Below are 12,568 nucleotides of genomic sequence, written 5' to 3'. Positions count from 1 at the left end.
AGTAAATTGGATGCTTATCTTGCTGGGATCCTATGACCCCAGCTGACTTCCTGCCCTTTGGGCAGGGGGCTGGACTCGATGATCTCCCAAGGTCCCTTCCAGCCCTGATGTCTATGAAATCTATGAAATCTATGAAAATGACTCATTTCCAGTCACGAGCTATCCCCGGTTCTTGCAGGACGAGAGTAATTTCAAAGGGGTTGGAGCTTTATTGGAGGGTCGTTAGATGCAATTCAGGAGTGCGCGCTAAGTGTAAAGTATACAGGGGTGTTGGTTGTAGCCGTGTTGGCCTAAGGATGTAGGCAGACAAGGCTCTTTGGGGAAACCTGTTATCTTGTATTAGACCGACTCAGAGGGGAAAGCATGGCTCATTCACGGGGGTCACATCCCCACGGGTGCGCAGCTGGCAGCTTCACCTCCCAGATGCAACAATACGGCGCAACCACAAATCTCGTTTCTCCAGGCGTCCCCATCGTCCCGTGTTATTTGGGATTCCCCCCAGCCATGAAAGCCATGACATGTCTGTCCTGCCCGCCCCACCAGCTGCAGGAAGCCAATCAGCATTTCTCCATTTATGTCACAGGTGCTGCCGTTGCCTGCTGCTTCCATTTGCTAAATTTGTTCATGAAAAAAGGGGGCTTTTTATGGGCTGTCAAGCATCTGCTCGGAGGCCAGGCTGTCGGCTCGCGATGCCTCCACCGATGCAGCTGGTAACGGGAAGCGTAGATGCAAAAGCAGGCAGAGCTGAGCAGGGAGGTAATGTACTTTTGGCGTCAAGGAGCTGCCACCTGTAATTCTGGCGCTACAGAAAATAACAGCGCACCGCCGGCTGGAAGGACCGCGCTCTTGGAGAGACAGAGTAGCAATATCAGCTGTAGTCGAAAGATATAATGGATATAATTGACTTCAACTCCAGCCCATAATTGCAATATTGACTACCGCTGAGAGATGAAGGGATCCATGTCAGCTCTGGTCGTAACAGTAGCTGAAGGGGATAATATAGCCAATTAAAGAGTGCCAATATGCTGTTTGCCATGGCACGGTGCCCTGCTATAACGCATGGAAGTGAGTTCAGAGGACAGATCCTCTCCTGGGGTCATTTTTCATCTTAAAGAAAGAATAAAAAGAAGAGAGAGCCAGAGAGATGATGCATTTAAATCAGCATTTCCTCCCCGCCACATTGTTTCTGTGCTGATTGCAATGGTGGCTGGGTAAAATGTGAGAAAAAAAACAGCTTGCAGTTACAGCTCAGATTTAAAGAGCGCAGTTCGAGCGAAGCCTGTGAGTCTCAGCAGCTTTTGGTCCACTTTGCTTTTATCCCTGCAGTCCCTAGTTCTGGATAGGAACAGAAGATAAGCGCGAGGACTCAGCTGCCAGGAGGAAGGCTGGCTCTGTCCCAGATCTGGCCTAGACCTGCCACGAGACTCTGGGCCAAACTCTTGACTTCCTTATGCCTTTGGTACAATGTGGGTAAAATTGATTTGCCCTAACCAGGGCCAAAATCAAGCTCTGCAAAACACCTTGAAGCCTTCAGATGCAAGCACAGCTTGTTGTCCAGGTCCATTGGGAACTATTCAATAGTCCGCGAAGCATCATCTTGCTATTCCTAAACCAATGATGTTTGATGCCAGAGGTGTTATGACAGGAGGTGGGTCACTCTCGACATGCCCCATTCATGTACTCTCCCTCTAAAGCATCTACTACTTGCAACTGCAGCAGATGAGGAGTATTATTCAGACTAAGAGGCCGTGCGCTGAAAACAGCAGGAGACAGGTTTAAAATAAAAAAGAGGAAGTGCCTTTTTTTTTTTTTTTTTTTTAATGAAGTGCATAGTTGCTTGTGGAACTCATTGCCACAGGAGGTTATAGGAGCAGATTAGATAGCCAGGTTCAAACAGGGATTAGACACATTTATGGAGGGCAGGTCCATTAATAGCTATGAAACAGGAGGCTATTGGACTGGAGGGACCATTATGTACAGGATGGTGCATACAGGAAGGATGTTCCCAATGGTAAAGATGCTGGCCTGGAACCTGGGCCACCAAAGTTCAATTCCCTCCCCTGCCACCGACCTCCTGGGTGACCCTGGGCAGGTCACTTCCTCCCACACACGGCCTTTGGGACTCACGGGAGAAGCGTGCTGGCTGCAGACTCTACCAGATTACTCATTATTTGCAGCTGCTCCGGCTCCAGTGTTGTGACGGACAAGGAGCAAACACATGGATGCATTTCACATCCAGCTTGGATTCAAGTGAACATCTTGTGCTAAGAACATCCCATAGGGACTTTTAAAGGCATCCAAATAAATAAATAAGACCCTGAGCTTGCAAAGTTATGCTGCGCCCAGTTCCAGCCATACGAAGAACCTGATGGAAATCGAGCTGACGGGAACAAAGGATGTACACAAGTGTACGACAGCGCGCTGCTTAAAGGGGTATCATCATACCCTTCTTTTTGTAGACACCAGAAGCCCAGACGGTTGGGGCTACGCTTTTAGGAGACATGCAGACGCGTCCACATGCACGTCCTTGTGCACCGCTGCAGCCCTCCACTTTAACAGCACTGCCACGCTCCCGAAAGCAAGGAAATGACATTAGTGTTAAGATGGGATTTACTGAAACCCACAGTTAAGGGGGCAACACCAGGACAGCACCGGCATCCAGCTGCACCCAGCTACCAGAACGCAAATGAAACCCGACTTGAAAGAAACGTTAACATTGCAGCTGGGGGAGTCCATGGGCCCGCCCGCACATCCTCCTCTCATTTCAGTGTCTTACTCCGATGAGTTTATCGAAGACTCCTAGAGCCAGGCTGTAACGAGGGAAATCTGTTCTTGAAAGAATTCAACAGCGAGGTAGGTGGTGAGTTCGCCGTCAGCTCAAACTACAGCCGGTGCCAATTCACCCCAGATCCCTGCTCCGACTTGGCGAACACCAGCTGAAAGGGGAAGGGGTAAAGGATAGGGGGAAGGGGCCTTCCCAGGCCTCATCCTGAGTTGATGTAAGTCACTGCCATGACATTAAGTTTCGGAGGACTGTGCGGATGGATGCCAGCCAACCAGATTCAGATCTATGAGCAGACTTTTTCCAAATGACACAATACTGCTCTAAGGCAGGAAGTCAGGATCCTTTCACATTAAGTCAAATATGGAAAAAAGAGGGGGTCAGGTGAGTCAGGTGAAGGAGATCCAACCCAGGCTGAGGGAAGAGTCAGATTCTGGTGTTCAGCACCCTAATTCTGCAACCGTTGTGGTCAGCTGGATCCCCGAGTCAGTGCAGGACCCACTGAAGTGAACGGGGGAGCAGGTGCACACCCCTCCAGAGGAAATCACTGGGAGAAAGGCCCTTTGGAAGAGGGAAGAGTCTCTCATACATATCCGGTGCAGGATCTAGCAAGCCTGCGACCAACACACCAGATATAAAGCCTGTCCCCAGAGGAAGGCCTCGAGCTGGCCTACAGCTAAACCATTTTAACTTCAACCATGGATGAAACAGGGTTCAAGTTAGAAGGGCTCTGTTACACTCCTATGGCTATATGAGCATCGAGGCACACAAGTTGCACTGTAACAGCCTGCCCCAATACCCTTCCATAACCCCATCCTCGTTATGGCTGCCTGTACCCTCCGAGCAGGCGTGTTGCAAACACTTGTACGTCATGACTAAGGACGTTTGTACACGCCGCGGCGAGTGCAGCATCGTAGAAAAGGGAAGCAAGCCTAGAATCATCAAAAGAAACTTCCTTTCCATAAAATCATCCATGCTAAATAGCTGTTCATCACATACACGCACACGCACACACCTGGAGTTTTCAACCATCCGAACAAAAACTGCTCGTCCCTCAAACTGCAGCAGTGCTCACTCCGACTTGCAGCATTGCTGTCTCTCCAGCTGTCACAGGATCTATCAGGCATAGAGGGTGTGTCTACACGTGCATTAATGCGCTTTAGTTAGAACACGTTAAATTTAGTACCTCCACTGTGAGGTCCTAGGAAAATGTGCGTTAGCCTGTCTTAATGAGCATTAACTAAAGGCACAGTTTTTAAGTGAAGCTTAATGCGCATTAGCCTGTTTTGATGCACATTAACTAAATAACATGGTATTTTAGTGATGTTAAGTTGCATTAAATAGGCTAATACGCATTAAAGCGCATGTGTAGATGCACCCAGAGAGCTTATAATACAAAGGAATAGAGAAGAGGCTCCTTTCCCCCTACAGTCTTTAATCATCCATGAATTCCAAGAGAGGGGTGGATACCCCTTTAGTCTTCCAACCCCTTTTAAGTCTCCAGCCAAAACTGCCCACCTGTAGCTAATCTTCTCCAGCTCCTAAGGAACGTGTTGTCTCAGCTAAAAGTCGCTCCAAATGGAGCCTGCCTGCATGGTATTTTTCAGCTGTCAGGGATGCAAACGTGTAGCCTCACACCCTGCAGCACAGAGGCCCAGGAGAAAGCAAAGCCTTGCGCCCACATCACCAAACTCTCCAAAGTCACTGCAAGAATGCATTTGAAATATTAATAATTAAAACGCTTTGCTCCAGCATCTCTTCGTATCACTCTCAACGCACGGTCCCTTGTCTGTCGGATTTGGGAGTGCACATGATTGGCATAAAATGTTAATACCCAGGGACAACATCTAAGCAAATACATAAGCGAGCTAATGTCCCCACCCCCGGCATTCCCTCTGCTTTTATGTTCCTCCTGTGTTTCGGTTATGGCTGACGACAGCCTTCATCTCAAAGAACAGAGAAACCCAAGGTAATCTGCATTTGGGATCTGGCCTGCAGTGTTTACTGAGAGGTTTAAAAGAAGGGAAGATGAGAAAAACTTGCTTTTCATTTTCTCCACCCACCTAAGTCACCGTCTGAAATTCAAGCCTGTGATAGAAATGAGGCATGGGCCCAGGACGTTTCAGGTTCCAGGAAAACAGAGAACAAGCAAGGGAGCAGCAGAGAGGGGGCTGGCTGCCCGGCTGCCTGGTATGGGGCTGTCTGCTTTTTGCATTACTTTTAAGAACCACACAAGTCAGCACGGAGTTGACTTGAGCTAAGCTGCAGTGAGATGCTCTTAACCAGAACCAGCTGGGAAAGGGCTTTTTCACCAGAAAATGGCAATTAACTTAAAAAAAAAAAAAGGAAATGTTTCATGTGAACCTACAAGCTGCTGCAAAGCTTTCAACAGAAGGATTCCTGGATCTAGGATGGACTTTCTGGTCAACCGTGCAGATGCTTTCTCCTGCCACAGAGCAGCCAAGAGGCCAGTAGCTAGAACATATACTTGGCTACGGGAGACAGGTTCAAATCCCTGTACTGACGGCTTCTGTCTCCCATATACCAGCCATTGGAGTACCAGCTATTCTGGGGGGGGGGTGGTAGAGTCTCCTGTTTCTCTCTCAGCTGCATATGTGTGCATGTGCATCTCTATCCCACCACCTTCGATACCATGTCAAAAATGTGGGAGGAAACCCAAGCCCCCTTCACTTTGGAATGAAAAAAAATAATCATGAAACCAGAAAACTGTTTCCCATCACACTCTACCTTTAGTTAGATTTAAGTCTCTGTGGCAGGACACCCAATTTAATGACAGCCATTGCTAAGCCCATGTATTTATTTAAGTGCAGCTTTCTCATAGAGATAAAGCCATAGGCTGGGAGGAAGTAACATGCACTTCAAGAAGAACATCATTGTCGTGAGAGTTATAATCATGTGGGCAGAGCAGGTTTCTTGCAGCTGCGGATACCCGGCCACAAGCACGAGTCTTTATCTGACACCAGCGTCTGGATGATTTTTGGGGTTGCCCATTGATTGCCAGGTTGTGCCGAAAAATAACTCTTGGCACCTCATGCAAGAAAACCATGCGATCATGCAGATAACCAAGGCTGCATTATTTCCTTGTCTGTCTGTACCCACCTGCTACCTCGTCTAGTACTTTGCTTGCAAAGTCTTTGGAGCAGGGCCTGGTTTTACTTGCATGTTTGTACAGCACCTGGCACGAGAGGGTCCCGGTGCAGGACTGCGGCTTCCACATGCAGTACCGCACAATAAGTAATATTAAAGCACATGCCACTCATTTCAGATTGGGGGGCAGGAGGGACTATTCTCAGCGCTACAAAGACTGTGAATCTAGTGAAAGGGAACAGAAAAGCCTGCATGCAAGACCCCCCAAGACCGCTACACCTTATGTCTCGCTGGGATTAGCGCTCTCAAGTCGTTCCACTTAGGATGTTTTCAGCATCCGAGTGCAATGCATTGGGTCTCTCCCACCCCAGCACTTCCTTCATCTTCCCTTTGCATTGCTTTAATCCACTCATCTTCCCTCTGCCCTTTGAACATATGAGAGAGAATATACGTGCCCTGGTACAAAGTTATTACTAAGATGACAGGCATTTCAGTCCTAATTGAATGGAAAATCTTCACGCTTAAAAAAAAAAAAAAATTGGACCAACAAAGTCTAAAAGCTGTGCATCTAGCTGCTGCGTGGCTTCTGGGACCAGGCAAGAGGAAAAGTGGCTGTTAATATTACTTGGACTCAAAGGGCTCGGGCATGAATTCAGGTTACCAGGATTCATCGTGTCCCAGACAAAGAGAACTGGGACGCAGCATCGCTTTTGCTGGTTCCCCTGTTAAGATGCACTGGGCCCTTTAAACACTCAGGCCTTTTTCTTTGTGGTTTTGTTTCAATCCCCCCCGCCGCAGAATAGAGCTGCTGTGGCTATTTTGACAGCAACATCCATTTTTCTCAGCCTAGATCGGTTCGTTTGCCTGCCTGCACAGGAGGAAGGCGCCTCGCTTCATCACACATGGCAACAAGGGCTGCTGATCACATCTGATCACCTGCGCGTGAGCCGGGACAGGAGTTTGCTCGTGGAGGCGTAATAGGGGGGATGCTGGCCAGGAACTGCAGGGGATTCCTGCCACGCTTCACACATCCCCTGGGCGAGCAGCTTACCCCGAGTGTTATGGAGCGAAAATGAAACCAAGTGTCGACAAAACCTGCCCATTTAAAACCCATCTACTAAAATCTTCCAGCTCCGACTACGACGTCAATCCCACGGCCTCCAGAAGCAGCAAGCGTGTGTGTAACCCCTCCTCCCCAGCTAGCATGTGGGAAGGGGGTTAACTCGGCTCCGGGTCCAAGAGGGCAGGAGTAAGTGGGCTACGTGCCACTTCTCCCCTCTCTGCATCAGCAGTGGGGTCTGGGCCAGCATTACGTTATTCCCCTTTTGGTGCAAGAAAGAGGAGGAGGATGCATGAGAGCTGCAAGGCTTTCTGGTGACAGTCTTTGCTTAGGGCTACGCCTGAAGTCACAATCACGCATTGCCCATTACTGCTTGTAAGGCCCTGAAAAGCAAGTCAGTCTTCACGCACTCAACTCACAGCCCCAGTGTAAGCCAAAATGTCACTCCTCTCCTTAAAGTAGGGCTTTCTGACAGCGCTGTATGATCAGAATTGAGACGGATGCCCTTCACGGACGTCCAAGGTGGCGTACCCAAGACCTCGGCTTCTCATCAGCTTGTGAAAGAGCCAGGGATCCCGAATAACATGCTCTAAAACACTTGAAAACATCTGGCTTTGCATGCTGCCAAAAGGATGCTGATAAAAGGACACGGTAATAAGGAGGGAACAGTATTTCGCACTCCATTACAAGGCCCTATTCCAAAGCGGAGCTGGGGCGGGGATGGAAAACGCTCCTGAAAATACCAGCCTGCAAAAGGTGCGAGGGGGTTACTGGCAACAGAACGGATCATTCTGCAGGCATCCTGGCAATTAAAAATGACTGAACTGCAAGAGAGGGATTTCCTTGCTTTCCTCATCTGAGTTCATAAATGCAGAGTATTCGCCAACCGCGTACATCAGACGCCACATCCCAAAGCTTGCGATTCCTCGTGTGTGGGGGAACAGTCAATCTTTTATCTAATTGCTTTTGACAATCTACCCATCACATGCTAATCATTTGTCAACCTAAAGTGACAATCTTCCCTCTCTCCCTCGCTCTCCTTTTTTTTCTTCTTTTCTTTCAGTGCGTCACTGACTTAATTGAGGCTCAGCTGTTTGGCCTGTAAAATTAATCCCAGCCCTGCTCAATGAGATGGGAAAGCATAGGTCTGAGGGCTCGCGTCCCAGACCTGCTGAGCGAGCTTTCCCGAGACACCTGAAGAACAAGTAAGTTGAGCTGTTTACAAGTTTATAAAACAGCTGATTTTAAAAAAACCAAACACAAGAGAAACACATCTCTGGATCGCAATTAAGAACGCAGCTCAGACATACAGCTGGAAACATTATACTTGAGCAAGAGCCACCCTCTTTTTCGGCCTGCGGTACCCTCTTCCCGTTACAAATGATCGCACACTTTTGTAAATGATCCATGAATCGCTCCCGGAGGTAGCGGTTGGGACAGTATCACACCCCCGCAATGGGCACCGGGCACTAGTAGCATCCCTCTCACCCACCCCGGTTATACTATGGTCCAGCATTCAGTCACCCAGGAGCAAAACACCATGAAAAACTCGAAGGTGTCCAGTTCCTCTACTCTGCAAAGGAGGAGCTAAGCCCTGGGTAGAAGTTATGAAAAGATGTAATGTATTTTTTTTCTTTAACTATGGAGGTCACATGTAGTCCAACCCCCTGCTGAAAACAGGACCACTCCCAACTATATCATCCCAGTGAAAGCCAGGTCTTGAAAACCTCCAAGGATAGAGATGCCACCTCTCGGGGTAACCTGTCCCAGTGCATTACTATCCGTCCTAGTGAGAAAGTTTTTCCTAATTTCCACCCTCAACTTTCCTTGCTGCAGCCTGAGCCCATTGCTCCTTGTCCTGGCATCTGCCCCCACTGAGACCAGTCCAGCTCCATCCTCTTTGCAGCCCCCCTGCAGGGAGCTGGAGGCTGCTATTCAATCCCTTGTGAAGTCATACTGGAAGTGGGGAAAAGCAGCTTCAGGTCAGTCTTTCAGCAAGCAAGGAAGTCCTTCTTGCAACCAGAGTTTCTTAAAACACAGCAGACGTACGATGCAGGAGACTGGACACAGATGGAGATTCCTACCAGGTCAGCTGTAGCTTCCCATGCCCCCGAACCATGATCCACTAGGATTCATAAAAAGAGGTAACGCTGGTTGGGCTGCTATGGAGCAGCCAGGAGGAAGAAAAGGTTATTTTCCCTTTTCAATCTGGTCTACTTTGAAGTTAATGAGTGGCAGCTTTTAAATGGGCAGCCATCAACAGGGGAGGCTGTTCAGCTCTTCACTGTCGAAGCCTGAGGCTGGGTGAAGCAAGGTGCGGCTGCAAATTTTAATTTTACCCCGTTTCATCTTGGAAAAACCTAGCTACTATGCATTTGAAGTTCCGCAGTAAATTGTAATGACTTTACTTTCTCTGAAGCAGACAGGAGTTACAATAATCATTATAATTATTTAGATTACTGCTGTGCCTAAAGCCTGCCAGGTGCTTGCTGAACACGGAGGCAGACAAAGACTAGCCCCTCTGAAGGATATAATTTGCAAAATCCGAGGAAGCCTGCTTTGTAGTCGCACAGGGATCCATGATCATCCCCTCTCTCAGACAGAATCTACTATTTTACACCTTTTCAGGACTTGACTATATGGGAGCCCAGTTTTCTTCAATGGGGAAACTGAGGCATTTAAAAGGGAGGCAAACTATCCACAATAAAAAAAAAAAAAAAAAGCAAGGTTGAGCCTTGACTCTCATTCACCAGACTGAACCACCGTCGGCAAGTTCGAGAAAGAGACCCTCCCGGCGCGTGGGGAAGGAGGCTCAGCTTTCCCACTCACACTGTAGAAAGCAAGACTCCTGCCACAGTCAATAGACTCGACGGCTCATCGCTGCTGCACCGTGTACGTTTGTGAAGCTTAATTACATGCATGGATTTTCTATGCTAGGTCCTTCCAGCCACAGAGGTTTAAAAGTTCATTAAACTTTTAAAACAGTTTGTGGAAAAGAAAAAAATTCAGAGGCAATTTTCGATTCTAGCCTCAGACAGAACAGGTCTAAAACTCGCAAGCGCCACTTCTCCAATACTTCACAGGGGCCTGCAGGAAGGAGCTGTCTAGAAAAGCCGCCTCGAGTCCAAAGGGCAGCATTTCCTATTTAGATGTAGCTCGTTAGTTATTAACTTAAGCAGCACTTACTTGCACTAGCTGCAGATAAATAAAAAGCGTCACAAAGGCATCGGCTTTGCTTCCCATTTGCTCTTAGTCTGGCATGGGAATGACTTATTCCCAGTATTGTTTAGACAACTGTCGCTATAGCGTATCATTAGCCATAATGCATTTCTTGCATAAACCTTACTGTGTTCAGAGGTACTAGAAACCTGAAAACATCTCCTGTAATTCACTGCAGAGTTGGGTCCCCACTGAATTTAATTTAAACAATGGGAAAACAGCCCTTTATCTTGCTTTCTGTGTTTGTTTCCTTGCAAGGAACTTGTGTAAGAAACCGTGCGATACGTTTGTGCATGGAGCCTACTCAGGGTTTTGCGAGAGAAATCATGACCGACTCCTTACATTCTCACAAGATCCCGTGGAGAGAGCAGCTCGGAGTGGGCTGGGCTGTAATGGCCAGAGACACCTCAGTTTTAATTTGCACAGGTGCAAATTCAAGAGAAAATTTACTGACTTCTAAGTCACTTTAGATCAGCAGTCAAATCAGAGTGGCCAAAGTCAGCCAGCACTGGGACCCAGTCCCCACCACTGCCATCATTTCTCCTTGCCACTTGATGACAAGAAAGGGAATTCTCCCCACCAGAGGAGGCAAAACCCTTGCTACTGGGACACTACTGACCCCCTGCCAGGTCTGGAGGCCAGATCCAATGGTTCTGTTGGATCAAATCCATGGGCCATAATTTGCCAGCTCCTACTCTAGATGGACACCAGTGCAAAGGTGTGCAAAATAAGTCCAGAATTTGCAGGTTTTCCTGCTATCCTACACAAAAACCTTATAAATGCCATGTAAAGATCCAGTTCTGTAACAGTTTAGCCCCAGTATCACAGTAAACTGCTTCTCACTTGTCCTTCTACAGCTTGATCCAAAACCCAAAACTCCTGATCAGGCACCCCAAAAAATGCTGCAGAGTGCTCCTGGTTACTGAGCTGTGCTGGTTCATTCCCCATGGGGCTTATTAAACCTTTTCTCTCTTTTTCCTCTTTCAATTTGGGTCCATTTTTAATTTTAAAATAATCTGTGAAACAACAAGTGACATTTTCAAAATACCCAAATGAAGCATTTGAGGCTTCCTGAATGAAAGCATTTCATTTTGAAAAGTTAGGACATTTTCAGAGTTACTTACCCCATTCTTTTTGCAGGGAATTACTCAGTCTGACCCTAATTCATTAAAATGTGTTGTCCCTCCTGAAAGTTCGTTTTTAAGCAAAGGTACTAATTACCAAAGCAGGCTCGCTCAGCTTGACTCCATTTAACAAAGAGTGGAATCTGGGTGAGACTCACAGATCAATCGGTTGCGCTGCAGCGGTGGATATTATCAGGTTAATAGTCTGGAGAAGAGCAATGGGCAGAGCAGTTTCAAGAGGCTTTGAAGAGCATCAACAGACAAATGCTGCAAGATGCTGTAACTCTGGTGCAAAAATGAAACCCCAATGACTATGTAGCATAGTATCACTAGGGACATACCTAACTCATGGTGACAGAAAGCCATTTTTGAGGCTTGGTTGGGGCCTAAAGAGTCAATTTCATGGTCATTTCACCATGGCCCCACCCCTTGGCACCAATGGCAGAGAGGCCCTGGGGGGACACGGGACGAGGGGGTGGCCGCCATCTTGACTGCTGGCTGCCCTTCAGCACCAATTGGTGGGGAGGCACGAAGGGGCAGCCATCATTTCGGTGCCCCTCGTGCACTGCCTCCCACTGGGGAGCTGACTTTTTACTTTTATTAAGGGTTGGGGGGAGTTTTTGGTTGGTTTCCTGGGAATATCACAGCCGATGCCATTTTTCATGGCAATCACAGAGATCGCCAGTTCTTGTTTTTTCCATTAAATAAGTCCCTAAGTATCGCACATCAAACTAAAGCAGCAAAGGACACAGTAAAAAAAGCAAAAGGCTGGAAAAACTACAATTGAACACCCAAATCACTTGGGCAATGTGGAATGCTAAGACCATCATCTAAACCACTGAACTCCAAAACAAAAGGCAGGACACGGAAAATCCTCTGGAGCAAGTGGAAATGGCATGAGAGTCAAAACACCAAAGGAAAGTGTCCTAAGTCACTGAAAGCAGACAAGGTTCTTTGGTAAAATCTGCTATCTTTTATTAGACCAACTAAAACAGTTGGAAAAATTCTTCTTTGCAAGCTTTCGGGTACAAATCCTATGACCCCAGCTGACTTCCTGCCTTTTGGGCAGGGGCCTGGACTCGATGATCTCCCGAGGTCCCTTCCAGCCCGAATGTCTATGAAATCTATGAAATACCCTTCTGCCTGAAGAAAGGTGCTTGAACCTGAAAGCTTGCAAAGAAGACTTTTTCCACTTGTGTGAGCTGGTCAAACAAAAGATAGCAGAACCTTGTCTGCAGCACCCTTATAGGCTTGGCAGTGCTACGTTGGTTAGCA

At 47.6% G+C, this 12,568-nt stretch overlaps 1 protein-coding gene and 1 long non-coding RNA gene across 2 annotated transcripts in view; both read right to left on the bottom strand.

Moving 5' to 3' along the window:
* The window catches only part of CACNA1H (calcium voltage-gated channel subunit alpha1 H), a 398,447-nt gene that overhangs the window by 245,564 nt on the left and 140,315 nt on the right, over window positions 1-12,568 (bottom strand). The window lies entirely within an intron of this gene.
* Window positions 264-12,297, bottom strand: LOC109314646. The gene is made up of 3 exons (XR_002102329.1): window positions 12,287-12,297; window positions 444-450; window positions 264-348 (listed from the first exon to the last, which is right to left on the bottom strand). It is a non-coding gene; the product is annotated as an uncharacterized LOC109314646 (long non-coding RNA).

This window comes from Crocodylus porosus, unplaced genomic scaffold (assembly GCF_001723895.1).
Source record: "Crocodylus porosus isolate Cpor-Errol unplaced genomic scaffold, CroPor_comp1, whole genome shotgun sequence".
In the NCBI taxonomy this organism is placed as follows: Eukaryota; Metazoa; Chordata; order Crocodylia; family Crocodylidae; genus Crocodylus; species Crocodylus porosus.
The sequence above is the reverse complement of the archived record's forward strand: the minus strand, read 5'-3'. Positions and strand labels throughout refer to the sequence as shown.